Source organism: Rhinoraja longicauda, chromosome 39 (genome assembly GCF_053455715.1).
Source record: "Rhinoraja longicauda isolate Sanriku21f chromosome 39, sRhiLon1.1, whole genome shotgun sequence".
In the NCBI taxonomy this organism is placed as follows: Eukaryota; Metazoa; Chordata; class Chondrichthyes; order Rajiformes; family Arhynchobatidae; genus Rhinoraja; species Rhinoraja longicauda.
The window spans coordinates 12,796,403-12,814,499 of NC_135991.1; the positions used below are offsets into that span (position 1 = coordinate 12,796,403).

The following is an 18,097-nucleotide window of genomic DNA, read 5'->3' on the forward strand; positions in this document are numbered from 1 at the left end:
CATTTGTACACATGGTTCTATCAATATTTGTCGCTTGGTGGAAACGCACCATGCTCAGACTGTGGGAGGGCGACAAAAACTAAACACGATCACGGGCGGCACGGTGGCGCAGCGGTAGAGTTGCTGCCTCACAGCGCCGGAGACCCGGGTTCCATCCTGACCGCGGGCGCTGTCTGTACGGAGTTTGTACGTTCTCCCCGTGACCTGCGTGGGTTTTCTCCGAGATCTTCGGTTCCCTCCCACACTCCAAAGGCGTGCAGGTTTGTGGGTTAATTGGCTTGGTGTCTGTGTAAATTGTCCCTAGTGTGTGTCGCATGGTGTCAGTGTGCGGGGATCGTTGGTCGGCGCGGACTTGATGGGCCGAAGGGACTGTTTCCTCGAGTGGGTGGGTGAGTGGGTGGGCGGGTGTGTGGGCGAGTGGGTGGGTGGGTTTGAGGGTCGGTGGGTGGGTGAGTAGGCGGGTGAGTGGGAGGGTGGGTGAGTGGGTGGGTGAGTGAGAGTGGGTGGGTGGGTGAGTGAGTGGGTGTGTGGGTGAGTGGGTGGGTGAGTGGGCGAGTGGGTGAGTAGGTGGGTGGGTGGGTGGGTGGGTGAGTGAGTGGGTGGGTGGGTGAGTAGGTGGGTGGGTGGGTGAGTGAGTGGGTGAGTGGGTGGGTGGGTGAGTGGGTGGGTGAGTGGGTGAGTGGGTGGGTGAGTGGGTGAGTGGGTGGGTGAGTGAGTGGGTGGGTGGGTGGGTGGGTGGGTGAGTGTGTGGGTGGGTAAGGGGCATGGAGGGCTGCAGGAACTCACGCAGGTTGCCAGCAGGAAGTGGTAGGGGAGAAACTCCATGCGTAGAACATCGTTGAACGTCTTCAGGCAGTGCAGCTCGATGCCCTGGTTGTCGTAGATGAACAGCCACTTCTTCTGTGCCACAGCAAACATGGTCTCCGTGTGAAGCCACCTGCCACACAGCACAACACAACACACAACATGAGGCGGGTCAGGCACGCACGCACGCACCCAGCTCCCAGGGCAGGGGCACAGCCAGGCAGTCTGCCCACGGAGTACAGTCTGATGCAGTGTACCACAGTGGTATAGTCTGAGTACGACAGATAGGGACGGAGGGAGGGGGGAATGGATGGGAGGAATGGAGGGAAGGAATGAGGGAGGAATGGAAGGGAGAGGGGGAGGGAGGGAGGGCTGGAGTGAGAGAGGGAGGGTGAGTCAAGTCAAGTAACGTCAATTTTATTTGTATAGCACATTTGAAAACAACCCACGTTGACCAAAGTGCTGTGCATCAGTTCAGGTACTAAGAACGAACATACAATGGCACACAAACATAACAGCACATACATAAACAGTTCACAGCGCCCCCTCAGAGGGCCTCAAACGCTAGGGTGTAGAAGTAGGTTTTGAGCCTGGAATTAAAGGAGTCGATGGAGGGGGGGGGGGGCAGTTCTGATGGGGAGAGGGATGCTGTTCCACAGTCTCGGAGCTGCAACCGCAAAAGCGCGGCACCCCTGAGCTTAAGCCTAGACCGCGGGATAGTCAGTAGCCCCAAGTCTGCCGACCTGAGGGACCTGGAGATAGAGTGGTGGGTTAGAAGATTTTTGATATAGGAGGGGGGGGGGGGGGGGGGGGGGCAAGCCCGTTTAGGGCTTTGTATGTGAATAGGAGGAGCTTGAAGTTGATTCTGTACCGTACAGGGAGCCAGTGGAGAGAGGCTAGAATCGGGGTGATGTGGTCCCTTTTACGGGCACCCGTCAGGAGTCTCGCTGCGGCGTTTTGGACCAATTGGCAGGGACTAAGGGGGGGGGGGGGGAGAATAGGAGGGAAAATGGGAGGGAGGGAGAGAGAGTGAGGGAGGGAGGGAGAGTGAAGGAGGGAGGGAGGGTTGTTGGGAGGGAACATACCGAATGTCATTCACCCGTTCCATGACGTTCATCTCACACAGCAGCCGTTTTGTGTGCCAGTCTAACGCCGCCACATGCCCACGACGCCCAGCCAACAACAGGTGCCTGGGGAGAGAGGGAAGGGGAGAGAGAGAGAGAGAGAGAGAGAGAGAGAGAGAGAGAGAGAGAGAGAGAGAGAGAGAGAGAGAGAGAGAGGGAGATATGGAGACTCCGCACTAATCAAGAATCGCTGCCTTAAAGATATCCGCTGACTTGTGGCCTCCACAGCCGTCTGTGGCAAAGAATCCCACAGATTCACCGCCCTCCGACTAAAGAAATTCCTCCACATCTTCCCAAAGGTGCAACCTTTTAAACTGAGGCTGTGCCCTCTGGTCCTAGACTCTCCCACCAGTGGAAACATCCTCTCCACATCCACTCTATCCAGGCCTTCCGCCGTTCGGTAAAGTTCCAAGGAGGCCATTTCCGAACCCCAGCGGGCACAGGCCCAGTGCCGCCAAACGCTGATCGTACGTTAACCCCCACTCGTATTCCTGGGATCGTTCTCGTAAACCTCCTCCGGTCCCTCTCCAGGGCCAGCACGCCCTTATTCGGGAGATTGAGAATGAACAGCCAGAATTGAGAATGACCAGAGAAGGTTCACCAGATTGATCCCTGGGATGGCAGGACTTTCATAGGAAGAAAGACTGGATAGACTCGGCTTGCACTCACTGGAATTTAGAAGATTGAGGGGGTATCTTATAGAAACTTACTTCTTAAGGGGTTGGACAGGCTAGATGCAGGAAGATTGTTCCCGATGTTGGGGAAGTCCAGAACAAGGGTCACAGTTTAAGGATAAGGGGGAAGTCTTTTAGGACCGAGATGAGAAAGTTTTTTTTCACACAGAGAGCGGTGAATCTGTGGAATTCTCTGCCACAGAAGGTAGTTGAGGCCATTTCATTGGCTATATTTAAGAGGGAGTTAGATGTGGCCCTTGTGGCTAAAGGGATCAGGGGGTATGGAGAGAAGGCAGGTACGGGATACTGAGTTGGATGATCAGCCATGATCATATTGAATGGCGGTGCGTAGCGTCTCGAAGGGCCGAATGGCCTACTCCTGCACCTATTTTCTATGTTTCTATGATCTCATTGAATGGCGGTGCTGGCTCGAAGGGCCGAATGGCCTCCTCCTGCACCTATTGCCTATCGAGATTCAGGCTTTGGGGAATTACCCGGCAGTAACCGCTGGCCCCACTCTCCGCCCTTCCCCCAACACCCAGCCCCCCCCCCCCCCCCGTCCACTCACCTTCCGTTCCGCGTGTAGTTTATTCTGTACGGTCCGAACTGAGTCAGGTCCAGGTTGAAGTACTGCGGGCAAAGGCAGGACATGAGCACGGTGTGAGAGGCACACACACACACGCACGCGGGGAAGGGTGTGAGACAATAGACAATAGGTGCAGGAGGAGGCCATTCAGCCCTTCGAGCCAGCACCGCCATTCAATGTGATCATGGCTGATCATTCTCAATCAGTACCCCGTTCCTGCCTTCTCCCCATACCCCCTGACTCCGCTGTCCTTAAGAGCTCTATCCAGCTCTCTCTTGAATGCATTCAGAGAATTGGCCTCCACTGCCTTCTGAGGCAGAGAATTCCACAGATTCACAACTCTCTGACTGAAAACGTTTTTCCTCATCTCAGTTCTAAATGGCCTACCCCTTATTCTTAAACTGTGGCCCCTTGTTCTGGACTCCCCCAACATTGGGAACATGTTTCCTGCCTCTAACGTGTCCAACCCCTTAATAATCTTATACGTTTCGATAAGATCTCCTCTCATCCTTCTAAATTCCAGTGTATACAAGCCTAGTCGCTCCAGTCTTTCAACATATGACAGTCCCACCATCCCGGGAATTAACCTAGTCAACCTACGCTGCACGCCCTCAATAGCAACCCACCTTGGCGCTGCTGGTGATGTCGACCACACTGGCGATGTCCTGCTGTAGGATCGTACACGTGTCCTCACCCTCATCCGCTTCCAGGAACCTGGAGATGGGCGGGGAGCAGAGAGAAGGGGTGAGCTGGTGAGTGTGAGTGTGTGCGTGCGTGAGTGTGAGTGATCTTACCCTGCCTCCTCTGGCAGTAGGTCAGATCGCGCTGCCAGCCTGTGTGTGTGTGTGTGTGTGTGTGTGTGTGTGTGTCCGTGTGTGCGTGTGTACAGCAGCTGGTCAGATCGCGCTGCCAGCCTGTGTGTGTGTGTGTGTGTGTGTGTTCGTGTGTGTGCGTGCATGTGTACAGTAGCTGGACAGATCGCGCTGCCAGCCACTGTGCATGTGCGTGTGTGTGTTCGTGTGTGCGTGTGTACAGTAGCTGGTCAGATCGCGCTGCCAGCCTGTGTGTGTGTGTGTGTGTTCGTGTGTGTGTGTGTGTGTTCGTGTGTGTGTGTGTTCGTGTGTGTGTGTGTGTACAGTAGCTGGTCAGATCACGCTGCCAGCCTCTGTGCGTGTGTGTGCGCGTGTGCATGAGTGCGTGATCTTACCCTGCCTCCTCTGGCAGTAGCAGGTCAGATCGCACTGCCAGCCTCTGTGCGTGTGTGTGTGTGTGCGTGCGTGTGCGTACGTGATCTTACCCTGCCTCCTCTGGCAGTAGCAGGACAGATCGCACTGCCAGCCTCTGTGCGTGTGTGCGTGCGTGTGCGTACGTGCGTGCGTGATCTTACCCTGCCTCCTCTGGCAGTAGCAGGTCAGATCGCGCTGCCAGCCTCTGTGCGTGTTTGCTCAGCTTGGCCCCCTGCTGCAGCCGGCTCTTCACCCTGCGGCCCTCCAGCTCGCTCTGCCGGGGGAAGCAACCAGCAGTCAGGCCCGGTTACAGCCGACACGGCCCCTACCCCCCCCCCCCACACCCCCCCCCCTCCACGGCAGCGCCCCACCGCCTCATCCAGACAGCTAAACTCCTCCCCTGCCCATCCACAGAAGAAAAATGGTGGTAAATGAATGCCAAGAACAACAAGGATTAGAGGTATGCTTGGCGAATAAAACTTATCAAGCACATATTAGCAGAGAGTGGAGATTAAAGTTAGAATTAAGAAATATAAATGGATTCCAGATTTAGTGGCCCTGTCAGTAAAGCAGGAAATTTCTTCATTGATTCCAGAATAGTTATCTGAAACAGTATGATCATGAAGATTGAAAGCAACGTGGCCTTGGCAGAAATGTTGGTATCTTCCTCACCGATGGTGCAGTACGAGATGATTGGAGTGTAGCTAATGTGGGGCGATTATTTAGGAAGGGCGACAAAGGCAAGCCAAGGAACTACACATCAATCAGTTGTGGAAATGCATCTGATGGAATTTATGTGCATTTGGAAAGGCAAGATTAATAAGGTAAGAAAGAGTAAGAAAATAACTGCAGATGCTGGTACAAATCGAAGGTATTTATTCACAAAATGCTGGAGTAACTCAGCAGGTCAGGCAGCATCTCAGGAGAGAAGGAATGGGTGACGTTTCGGGTCGAGACCCTTCTTCAGTCTGACCCGAAACGTCACCCATTCCTTCTCTCCTGAGATGCTGCCTGACCTGCTGAGTTACTCCAGCATTTTGTGAATAAATACAAGATTGATAAGGGATCGTCTGAAGAAAGGTCTCGACCTGAAGGGCCGAATTGCATAATCCTGCACCTATTTAGCTCCATGTTTCTATATCTTTGTCCCTGAATCTGCAAATGTGCTTTTTTCCCGTGTGGGTTTAGATATGTATTGTAGGAAGGAATTGCAGATGCTGATTTAAACTGATGATGGACACAAAATGCCGGAGTAACTCAGCAGGCCTGGCAGCATCTCTGGAGTGAAGGAATGGGTGATGTTTCGGGTCGAGACCCTTCTTCAGACTGAGTGATGCCTTCAGACCCTCTCAGTCTGAAGAATCTCAACTGAAACGTCACCCGTTTCTTCTCTCCAGAGATGCTGCCTGTCCCTCTGAGTTTACCTCTTTGTGCCTAATGATTTAAACTAGCCCATGATGCCAGCACCTCCCCGGACTTGGCTGGCTTTACCTTGCGCTAAACGTCATTCCCTTGTGCTCATGAGATCGTAAGTGATGGGAGCAGAATTAGGCCATTCGGCCCATCAAGTCTACTCCGCCATTCAATCACGGCTGATCTATCTCTCCCTCCTAACCTCATTCTCCTGCCTTCTCCCCGTAACCCCCGACGCCTGTACTAATCAAGAATCTATCGACCTCTGCTGTACTGTAAATGTACTAATATACACTGCAAGTGCAGTGTGGTGCTCGATTGTAATCATGTATTTTCCACCTAGTTAGCACGCACCAAAAGCTTTTCACTGAAGTTGGTCGGCACGGACAAGCTGGGCCGAAGGGCCTGTTTCCATGCTGTTCAGCTCTACGACTCTACGCTAACAGGCGAAATATCCACTCACTGAACGATCGGTCTGTGGTGTGGGTTACAGGGAGACGACGATGTACAAATAGCTGAGGTGAGGGCAGAGGATGTTGATGGGGGGGTAGAGGAAGAGGGGGGGGACAATAGACAATAGACAATAGGTGCAGGAGTAGGCCATTCAGCCCTTCGAGCCAGCACCGCCATTCAATGCGATCATGGCTGATCACTATCAATCAGTACCCCGTTCCTGCCTTCTCCCCATACCCCCTCACTCCGCTATCCTTAAGAGCTCTATCCAGCTCTCTCTTGAAAGCATCCAACGAACTGGCCTCCACTGCCTTCTGAGGCAGAGAATTCCACACCTTCACCACCCTCTGACTGAAAAAGTTCTTCCTCATCTCCGTTCTAAATGGCCTACCCCTTATTCTCAAACTGTGGCCCCTTGTTCTGGACTCCCCCAACATTGGGAACATGTTATCTGCCTCTAATGTGTCCAATCCCCTAATTATCTTATATGTTTCAATAAGATCCCCCCTCATCCTTCTAAATTCCAGTGTATACAAGCCCAATCGCTCCAGCCTTTCAACATACGACAGTCCCGCCATTCCGGGAATTAATCTAGTGAACCTACGCTGCACGCCCTCCATAGCAAGAATATCCTTCCTCAAATTTGGAGACCAAAACTGCACACAGTACTCCAGGTGCGGTCTCACCAGGGCCCGGTACAACTGTAGAAGGACCTCTTTGCTCCTATACTCAACTCCTCTTGTTACGAAGGCCAACATTCCATTGGCTTTCTTCACTGCCTGCTGTACCTGCATGCTTCCTTTCATTGACTGATGCACTAGGACACCCAGATCTCGTTGAACCCCCCCTCCTCCTAACTTGACACCATTCAGATAATAATCTGCCTTTCTATTCTTACTTCCAAAGTGAATAACCTCACACTTATCTACATTAAACTGCATCTGCCATGTATCCGCCCACTCACACAACCTGTCCAGGTCACCCTGCAGCCTTATTGCATCTTCCTCACAATTCACACTACCCCCCAACTTAGTATCATCTGCAAATTTGCTAATGGTACTTTTAATCCCTTCGTCTAAGTCATTAATGTATATCGTAAATAGCTGGGGTCCCAGCACCGAACCTTGCGGTACCCCACTGGTCACTGCCTGCCATTCCGAAAGGGACCCATTTATCCCCACTCTTTGCTTTCTGTCTGTTAACCAATTTTCTATCCATGTCAGTACCCTACCCCCAATACCATGTGCCCTAATTTTGCCCACTAATCTCCTATGTGGGACCTTGTCGAAGGCTTTCTGAAAGTCGAGGTACACCACATCCACTGACTCTCCCTTGTCAATTTTCCTAGTTACATCCTCAAAAAATTCCAGTAGATTTGTCAAGCATGATTTCCCCTTCGTAAATCCATGCTGACTCGGAACGATCCCGTTACTGCTATCCAAATGCTCAGCAATTTCGTCTTTTATAATTGACTCCAGCATTTTCCCCACCACTGATGTCAGACTAACTGGTCTATAATTACCCGTTTTCTCTCTCCCTCCTTTCTTAAAAAGTGGGATAACATTTGCTATTCTCCAATCCACAGGAACTGATCCTGAATCTATAGAACATTGAAAAATGATCTCCAATGCTTCCACTATTTCTAGAGCCACCTCCTTAAGTACTCTGGGATGCAGACCATCAGGCCCTGGGGATTTATCAGCCTTCAGTCCCATCAGTCTACCCAAAACCATTTCCTGCCTAATGTGGATTTCCTTCAGTTCCTCCATCACCCTAGGTTCTCCAGCCCCTAGAACATTTGGGAGATTGTGTGTATCTTCCTCAGTGAAGACAGATCCAAAGTAACGGTTTAACTCGTCTGCCAGAGAAGTGCGGAAGGGGGAAGGAAGTGGAGGTGGGCGGAAGGGAAATGAGGGGTGGAGGAGAATGGGGGGGAGGGAAGTGCAGGGATGCAGGCCGGAGGGAAATCAGGGAATATGAGATTTGAAAGGGGAGAAGGGGGAGGGGGAGATAGGGAAGAGGGAGAAGGGGGAGGGGGATTTTAGAGGGGGGGTCGGGAAGAGGGATTTGAGGGTGGCAGGGATATTTGAGAGGGGGAGAAGGGGAGGGGCAGAAGGGGAGGGGGGGAAGGGGGAGCGGGGAGAGGGAAAAGGGGCTTTGAGAGGGATTTGAGAGAGGGGGAAGGGGAGGGAGAGAAGGGAGAGGGAGAGAAGGGGGAGGGGAAGGTGATAAGTCTGAGGTTATCCACTTTGGTGGTAAGAATAGGAAGGCAGAGTATTATCTGAATGGTGTCAAGTTAGGAAAAGGGGACGTATAACGAGATCTGGGTGTCCTTGTGCATCAGTCACTGAAAGGAAGCATGCAGGTACAGCAGGCAGTGAAGACGCGATGGCGCGGTCCAGTCCAGTCGCCGTCGTGGTAGCTCTGCGGGAACTGTGCGTTTTAAACTGGTATGTTTACTTTAAAATTATCCCTAAGTGCTCTAGCGTGTGCTAGCACTTAGCATTAACCAATGTACGACCGGGAAACGCTCGTAAAATTAAACTCGAGCGCTACAGGAGCACTATTAAACAGAAATCTACTCACCGATATACCGATAGAGATCATCAAAGGAGCGCACCGCGGCAGCAGCAGTGGGAGCGCTGGTCAGTGGGAAAGTCGGAAAAAACTCCGAGGGAAGCGAGGGGGGATTCGGAACAGGCTGAGAACCCAAGCCTTACGTCCACCTCTGCCCAGCATACTTCTGGCCAACGTCCAGTCCCTGGAGAACAAGCTGGATGACCTCAGGGCAAGGATCAGATTCCAGAGGGACATAAAGAAATGTAACATCCTTTGTCTGACCGAAACATGGCTGACCCCGCTGGTGCCTGACCAGGTGATCTGCCCATCCGAGTCCTTCACTGCTTTCCGGGCGGACAGAACGGAAGAATCCGGGAAATCCAAGGGCGGAGGAGTCTGCTTCTTGACCAATAATAACTGGTGTAATCCTGGGAATATTAAGACGCTTTCTCGTTCCTGCTCGCCGGACCTGGAACATCTAACTATCCTATGCCGACCATTCTACCTACCCCGGGAGTTCAGCTCGGTGATCATCACAGCCGTCTATATCCCACCGCATTCGGACACCGACGTGGCACTGTCCACCCTACACGATGTGTTGTGTCAACACCAAAACAAGAACCCTGATGCGGGTGTGCTGGTGGCTGGAGACTTCAATAGGGGAAATCTCAAAAAGGTCATGCCCAACTTCTACCAACACATCACGTGTGTCACCAGGGGGAAAAAACTTTGGACCACTGCTACACGCCATTCAGGAAAGGCTACAAGGCCGTTTCTCTCCCTCCTTTTGGGAAATCTGACCATGCTGCCATTTTCCTGCTGCCGGAGTACAAACAACGGATAGTACGGGAAGTGACAGTGACGAGGGACGTAAAGCGGTGGGCTGACCATTCAGAGGCCATGCTGCAAGATGCACTGAGCGAAGTCGACTGGAACATGTTCCAAGAAAGTTCCAGAGATGTAAATGAGTTTGCGGAAGCGGTTACGGACTTCATTGCCACAATAGCCGATACCATCATCCCCGCGGTAAGGGTCAGTATCTTCCCTAACCAAAAACCCTGGGTGGACAGGTCTATTCGCGTGGCCTTGAATGCTCGCACCGCTGCTTACAACTCCGGCCTGGCATCCGGCAACATGGACGACTACAAGGGAGAGTCCGACCGACTGCGAAGGGCAGTGAAGGATGCAAAAAAGAGGTACCGGGACAAGATGGAGTCACAGATGGAGCAGCAGGACACCAGGCGCCTTTGGCAGGGGCTACGGACTATAACTAGCTACAGGTCCAGCACCCCCTCAACCGGAAGTGCCGGCTCCTCCTTAGCTGATGACCTGAACTCTTTTTACGCACGGTTTGAGACGGGTAACACCACCAGCTCGCCGTCTAAAAACAGCACTAAAGGGGCGCTGGCTAGCGAGGCTGGAGGGGGATCCACCGCCGGGGATGTGCACACATTCTCGGTGTCCGAGCATGAGGTGAGGTGGGCTCTGACGCGTTTGAACACGAGGAAAGCTGGAGGCCCAGATGGTATATCTGGGCGAGTACTAAAGTCTTGTGCTACTCAGCTTGCTCCAGTGCTCACCACAATATTCAACCTCTCCTTGGCAAAGTCCGTGGTCCCTGCTTGCTTCAAAAGATCCATCATTGTACCGGTGCCAAAGAATGCCTCTCCAGCGTGTTTAAATGACTACCGACCGGTGGCCCTCACCTCGGTTGTCATGAAATGCTTGGAGAGGCTAGTCAAGAAGCACATCTGCGCCCTCCTTCCTCGCAACATGGACCCACTACAGTTCGCATACCGTCCGAACAGGTCCACGGATAATGCGGTCTCCCAGGTTCTACACACCGCTCTCTCTCATCTGGACAGCCAGGGGGGCTATGTGAGGATGCTGTTCATTGACTTTAGTTCAGCATTCAACACAATAGTCCCCAGCAGACTGGTTGAGAAGCTGCTGGAACTGGGGCTTAGCACCCCTCTGTGTGCCTGGGTCCTGGACTTTCTCACTGCCAGGCCCCAAGTGGTCAGGATGGGGGAACACACATCTAGCTCCCTCACCCTGAACATAGGATCCCCCCAGGGCTGCGTCCTTAGCCCCCTACTGTACTCCCTGTACACACATGACTGTAGGGCCAGGTTCAGCTCAAACTCCATCATCAAGTTTGCTGATGACACTGTGGTGGTGGGCCGGATCTCCAACAACGATGAGAAGGCCTACCGGGAGGAGGTGGCTGATCTGGCACTCTGGTGTCAGGACAATAGCCTCCTCTTGAATGTCACTAAAACAAAGGAGCTGATTGTGGACTTCAGAAGGGCTAAACATCCAAGGACGTACACGCCACTGGAGATAAATGGGTCTATTGTGGATAGGGTGAGCAGTTTCAAATACTTGGGAGTCCGCATCGCAGAGGATCTGACATGGGCAACGCACATTGCCGCACTGGTGGGTAAGGCTAAGCAGCGCCTTTACCACCTTAGACAACTGAGGAAATTCAGAGTGTCGCTGAGGATCCTTCATTGCTTCTACTCTGGGGCTGTAGAGAGCATCCTGTCCGGCAACATTACAGTCTGGTTTGGGAACAGCTCTGCCCAGGACAGGATGGCCCTGCAGAGAGTAGTGCGTTCGGCAGAACGCACCATGGGAACTACACTCGTCCCCCTGAAGGACCTATACATCAGGAGGTGCAGATCCAGAGCAAGCAAGATCATGAGGGACCCCTGCCACCCCAGTAACGGACTGTTCCAGATGCTACGGTCAGGCAAACGCCTCCGCTGTCACGCTGTGAAAACGGAGAGGATGAGACGGAGCTTCTTCCCACAGGCCATCAGGACTGTCAACTTTGATAACCCCAGAGACTAAATTTTTGTCGACACTTTTTGTGCTATGTTTAGTAACTTATTAACTTTATTTATATGCTGTAACTGTAATTCCTTTTGTGCACAACCCGCAGGCATTGCCACTTTCATTTCACTGCACATCGAGTATGTGTATGTGACAAATAAATTTGACTTGACTTGACTTGACTTGAGAAAGCCAATGGAATGTTAGCCTTCATAACAAGAGGAGTTGAGTATAGGAGCAAAGAGGTCCTTCTGCAGTTGTACAGGTCCCCAGTGAGACCGCACCTGGAGTACTGTGTGCAGTTTTGGTCTCCAAATTTGAGGAAGGATATTCTTGCTATTGAGGGCATGCAGCGTAGGTTTACTAGGTTAATTCCCGGAATGGCGGGACTGTCATATGTTGAAAGACTGGAGCGACTGGGCTTGTGTACACTGGAATTTAGAAGGATGAGAGGGGATCTTATCGAAACGTACAGGATTATTAAGGGGTTGGACACGTTAGAGGCAGGAAACATGTTCCCAATGTTGAGGGAGTCCAGAACAAGGGGCCACAGATTAAGAATAAGGGGTAGGCCATTTAGAACGGAGATGAGGAAAAACTTTTTCAGTCAGAGAGTTGTGAATCTGTGGAATTCTCTGCCTCAGAAGGCAGTGGAGGCCAATTCTCTGAATGCATTCAAGAGAGAGCTAGATAGAGCTCTTAAGGATAGCGGAGTCAGGGGATATGGGGAGAAGGCAGGAACGGGGTACTGAGTGAGAATGATCAGCCATGATCACACTGAATGGCGGTGCTGGCTCGAAGGGCCGAATGGCCTCCTGCTGCACCTATTGTCTCTTGTATATTAAGGGGGAGGGAAAGAAGAGAGGGGGGTAGAAGGGGGAGGGGGGTAGAAGGGGGAGAAGAGAAGGGGAGGGGGGAGAAGGGGTAGTGGGATCTAAGGAAACCTCACCGTGCTCCACTGATGCCCCCCTCCCCACACTCGACCCACCCCCGCTACCCCCTTGTGTCTCCCTCCCCGTCACCACCCCCCCCCCGACACCACTCACCGCCGGGACGTCCCGTCCTCGTTTGTACTTCTGCAGCAGTCCCTGTGGGAGAGGGGTCGGTCGGGAGAAGGGGTCCAACTTCTATGGGGAGAGAGCACGGGGTCAACAGAGATGTCCGGAAGGGCCGGGGATTCCCCACCGTACCTACCGCCCCCCCCCCTCACCGAGAGGCGGGATAGTGCTAGAAATGGCCCCACCCCTCCCCGACCCCTTCCACCCACACCCCCTCCCTCCCCCCCTCCGGCTTTCCATTTTAGAAACATAGAAAAATAGGTGCAGGAGTAGGCCATTTGGACCTTCGAGCCATCACCGCCATTCAATATGATCATGGCTGATCATCTAAAATCAGTACCCATTCTTGCTTTTTCCCCATATCCCTTGATTCCTTTAGCCCGAAGTGCTAAATCGAACTCTCTCTTGAAAACATCCAGTGAATTGGCCTCTACTGCCTTCTGTGGCAGAAAATTCCACAGATTCACAACTCTCTGGGTGAATAGGTTTTTCCTCGTCTCAGTCCTAAATGGCCGACCCCTTATTCTTAAACTGTGACGTCTGATTCTGGACTCCCCCAACATCGGAATTTTTTTCCCTGCATCTAGCCTGTCCAATCCTTTATGAATTTTATGTTTCTATTTTGACTCAGATATAGGAACAGCTTCTTCCCAGTTGCTATCAGGCTACTGAATGGTCCAGTCATAAACTAAGAGTAGTCCCAAACTTGCAACACACTTTATAGTGGACTTTGCACTTTTTTTAACCTGAACTTTACCTTGTATGGGTTGATTTTACTCTAGTACAGCATGAATTGCTTGGATAGCACGGAAACAGTTTTTCACTGTATCACAATACATATGATAATTATATAACAAAATAACAGATGTTCGCAAAACCTTTTGCGCGTTCCTAAACTAATTTGTACTGCTTGTATTTAAAATTAACCTTAGTTCATTGGCTATATTTAAGAGGGAGTTAGATGTGGCCCTTGTGGCTAAAGGGATCAGGGGGTATGGAGAGAAGGCAGGTACGGGATACTGAGTTGGACGCTGGATGATCAGCTATGATCATATTGAATGGCGGTGCAGGCTCAAAGGGCCGAATGGCCTACTCCTGCACCTATTTTCTATGTTTCTATGTTACTTTTATTATATAATCTATTTGGCAAAAGTATTCTTTATTAATATTTTTATGCCAATACATTGTTTGTCCGATTTACTGTGAGACAAATTAATCCTTTTAAGTGGCACTTCATATTTAGCTCGGGCAGCTTACAACCCAATGGTGATTTTGATTTCTCTAATTTCAAGTTGCCTCCCCATTCTAGTCGTTCTACCAGTCCCACTATTTGTATCCATATTACCCCTTCGTTATCAGCTTTTCCATATCCAAAAATGGACCATCGTGGGCGTCACCTTTCCTTAGTCATCGGCAGTGTTGCAGTGCTAACTTTTCAGGTGCCAGAGCTGGCACTGGTTAAGTTCCACTGCCCACTGTTAAGTTCCCCGCTGTTTATTTTGGCTGTTTTTTTTTACAGAGGTGCCGGAGTGATGCTCTGGTGAGCTCCGGCAGCACAGCGCCCCCGGTCATCAGTGCTGGGTCTAATTTGTTCTGAACCTATTCATGCTTCTAGTTTCCTTCTCTCTGACTCTCAGTCTGAAGAGGTGTTTCAACCCAAAACGTCACCTAGTCCTTTTCTCTGGAGATGCTACGTGGCCCACTGAGTTACTCCAGCACGACTAAACTGCCGACTATCCATTTCAAGGTATCCAGCAGCTATAAATAGCAAGGAAACTATTTTAGCTGGATAACCAAGGACCTTGCTCCACTTGTTTGACGGGCCTGTAAGTGGAATAACAGTTGCTCCCTGAATATGCAGGTAGGAGCACCTACAAAAGACCCCCCCCCCCCTCCTTCTCTCCTCATCTGACGCCCTTTTGTTCCCACTTCACCTCCAGACTTATTCGTCACTCACTCCACTCACCTGTATCCACCCACGGCTTGTACTCGCTGGAATTTAGAAGATTGAGGGGGGATCTTATAGAAACTTACAAAATTCTTCAGGGGTTGGACAGGCTAGATGCAGGAAGATTGTTCCCGATGTTGGGGAAGTCCAGAACAAGGGGTCACAGTTTAAGGATGAGGGGGAAGTCTTTTAGGACCGAGACGAGAACGTTTTTTTTTCCACACAGAGAGTGGTGAATCTGTGGAATTCTCTGCCACAGAAGGTAGTTGAGGCCAGTTCATTGGCTATATTTAAGAGGGAGTTAGATGTGGCCCTTGTGGCTAAAGGGATTAGGGGGTATGGAGAGAAGGCAGGTACGGGATACTGAGTTGGATGATCAGACATGATCATATTGAATGGCGGTGCAGGCTCGAAGGGCCGAATGGCCTACTCCTACACCTATTTTCTATGTTTCTATCACTTGTTTTGTTTATTTTATTTAAGCTACGTTTAGAGATAATGCCAAAAGGAACTGCAGACGCTGGTATATACTGAAGGTCGGCACAGAGTGCTGGAGTAACTCAGCGGGTCAGGCAGCATCTGTGGAGAACATGGATAAATGACGTTTCACAGAGTGCTGGAGTAACTCAGCGGGTCGGGCAGCATCTGTGGAGAACATGGATCAGTGACTTTTCACAGAGTGCCGGAGTAACTCAGCGGGTCGGGCAGCATCTGTGGAGAACATGGATCGGTGACGTTTCACAGAGTGTTGGAGTAACTCAGTGGGTCAGGCAGCATCTGTGGAGAACATGGATAGGTGACGTTTCACAGAGTGCTGGAGTAACACAGCGGGTCAGGCAGCATCTCTGGAGTAAAAGGATGGATGACGTTTCTGGTCAGGTCTGAAGACAGGTCCCGACCCAAAAACCTCACCCATCCTTCTTCTCCCGAGATGCTGGCTGACCCGCTGAGTTACTCCAGCACTCTGTGTCTTTCTTCCACACATCACTCGCCAGGTTTGGTCGCAACTCTCTTTTCCAGTTTTCCTTCCCCCCACCCCCCCCCCCCCACCCCCCCACCCCCCCCCCCACCACCACCACAATGCCATCGGTCTCCAGATGGATCTCGAACCAAAACGTTGTCTGTCCATTCCCTCCACAGATGCTGCCTGGCCGCTGAGTTTCTCCAGCACTTCGCGTTTAGCTCAAGATACCATCTTAGAGGTATCAGAGGTTATGGGGAGAAGGCAGGGGAATGGAGTTAGGAGGGAGAGATAGATCAGCCACGATTGAATGGCGGGGTGGACTTGAAGGGCCGAATGGCCTAATTCTACTCCGATCACTTCTGACCTGCATTCTCTTGTGTTTCCCTCTACAGTTCAATCTCTGTACCCCCAGTTTCCTCCCCTGCGCCCCCTCCCCTCATCCCGTTTTCCACCACTCCTCCAACCCCCCCCCCACTCCACGGTTCTCTCCCGTCCCCTGTTCCCCCACCCCCATTGCCTCAGTGCCCGAGGCGTCGGTACTCACCCCCGACAGCGACCCCCTGCCGCGACCACCGGGGTTCTGGGTGCCGGGACGTCTTTGAGCAGCAGCCCTTCCCCGGGCCCCCTGCTTCGCCACCATGCCCCCTCCTCCTCCTCCTCCTGCATCGCCCTTAGTCTCGGGCTCGGCCTCCCAATAACACCTGCGCTTCTGAAAGGAACGTGGTCACGTCAGCCCCCAGTCCACACCCCCACCCAGTGTCTGCTCTCTCCCCTCCTCACCACCACCAGCCCTCCAAATCCCTTGTCTCACTTCTCCATCCATCTCTTGCCACAACCCATCCCACCCCTCCATCCATCCTCCTCCCCCCCATCCCTCCACTCACCATCCACCTCCATTCCATCCATCCCACCCGCCCCCTCACCCTGCCCTCCCTCCACTTTCCCTACTCCTTCACTGCATCTCTCCCACCTACCCCTCGTCCCCCCCCCCCACCTTCCCCACCACACCCCCTCTCTACTTAACGCACTTTCCCTCCCACCCCGTGCTTTTTCCCTCCCATTTCTCCCATCCCCACCCCTTTCTCAACCCCCACCCCTATCCCCCATCCGTCCCTTCTCCTCCACCAACCTCCCAAACTTCTCCCGTCACCCTCTCTCCCTCCTTCTCCCCTTCCCTCCACACTCCCTCACCCCCTTCCTCCCAGCCATGCTCCTTCTCTCTCCCCACTGGCTCTCTCTCCTCTCCCCTGCTCCCACTCCCTCTCACTCCTCTCTCCAGCTCCCACTCTCTCTCCTCCCCCAAGTCCCTCACTCTCTCTCCTCTGTGTGTGCGTGTGTGCCTCCTCTCCCCTTCCTCTCCCTATTTCCTTCTCCCCCCCTCCCGTCCCTCTCCCCCCACTATATGTGATCTCCCCTCTCACCCTCAGCCTCAGCCTCACCTTCCCTCCCTCCTCTCCCTCTCCCTCTCCCTCTCCCTCTCCCTCTCTTTCTCTCTCTCACCTCCTCTCCCTCCCTCCTCTCACCTCCTCTCCCTCTCCCTCTCCCTCTCCCTCTCCCTCTCCCTCTCCCTCTCCCTCTCCCTCTCCCTCTCCCTCTCTCTCTCACCTCCTCTCCCTCTCCCTCTCCCTCTCCCTCTCCCTCTCTTTCTCTCTCTCACCTCCTCTCCCTCCCTCTCTCTCTCCCCCTCCCACGCTGCCCCCCTCTGCCCCCCGCTCTCTCTCTGCCCCCCCCTCTCTCTCTGCCCCCCCCTCTCTCTCTGCCCCCCCCTCTCTCTCTGCCCCCCCTCTCTCTCTCCCCCTCCCTCTCTCTCTGCCCCCCCCTCTCTCTCTGCCCCCCCCTCTCTCTGCCCCCCGCTCTCTCTCTGCCCCCCCTCTCTCTCTGCCCCCCCCTCTCTCTCTGCCCCCCCTCTCTCTCTGCCCCCCCTCTCTCTCTGCCCCCCCCTCTCTCTGCCCCCCCCTCTCTCTCTGCCCCCCTCTCTCTCTGCCCCCCCCTCTCTCTCTGCCCCCCTCTCTCTCTGCCCCCCCTCTCTCTCTGCCCCCCCTCTCTCTCTGCCCCCCCCTCTCTCTCTGCCCCCCCCCTCTCTCTCTGCCCCCCCCCTCTCTCACCCCTCCTCTCCTCGCCGCCATCTTGTCCACACGGTCGCCGCGCGGGTGCGGGGGAACAATAAAGTTTGTTGAAGACTCCGCCGCGTCTCCGGGGCAACGGGGCCCAGTGCGCCCGGTGCGGCCGCGCATCCTCACTCCCAACCTCTCGGCCCGTCCCCTCACTACTAGCCCCCCTCCCCTCACTACCAGCCGCGCCCCGGCCGCCCGGCCCGTCCCCTCACTACTAGCCCCGCTCCCCGTCCCCTCACTCCCGGCCCCCCGGCCCGTCCCCTCGCTACTAGCCCCCACCCGCTACTGGTCCCCTCACTCCCAGCCGCGCCCCGGCCCGCCCTCTCGGCCAGTCCC

At 53.3% G+C, this 18,097-nt stretch overlaps 1 pseudogene across 1 annotated transcript in view; it reads right to left on the reverse strand.

Annotated features, from left to right (window-relative positions):
• Positions 1 to 17,881, reverse strand: part of LOC144611219 (WD repeat-containing protein 46-like) — a 32,607-nt pseudogene extending 14,726 nt beyond the window's left edge. Inside the window, exons 1-8 of the transcript XR_013549495.1 lie at positions 17,753 to 17,881; positions 16,192 to 16,356; positions 12,724 to 12,804; positions 4,576 to 4,688; positions 3,815 to 3,902; positions 3,171 to 3,232; positions 1,890 to 1,994; positions 787 to 937 (exon numbers count right to left, since the gene is read on the reverse strand). The product of XR_013549495.1 is annotated as a WD repeat-containing protein 46-like (transcript). The remainder of the gene's footprint in view (positions 1 to 786; positions 938 to 1,889; positions 1,995 to 3,170; positions 3,233 to 3,814; positions 3,903 to 4,575; positions 4,689 to 12,723; positions 12,805 to 16,191; positions 16,357 to 17,752) is intronic.
• Positions 17,882 to 18,097: the final 216 nt, after the last annotated feature.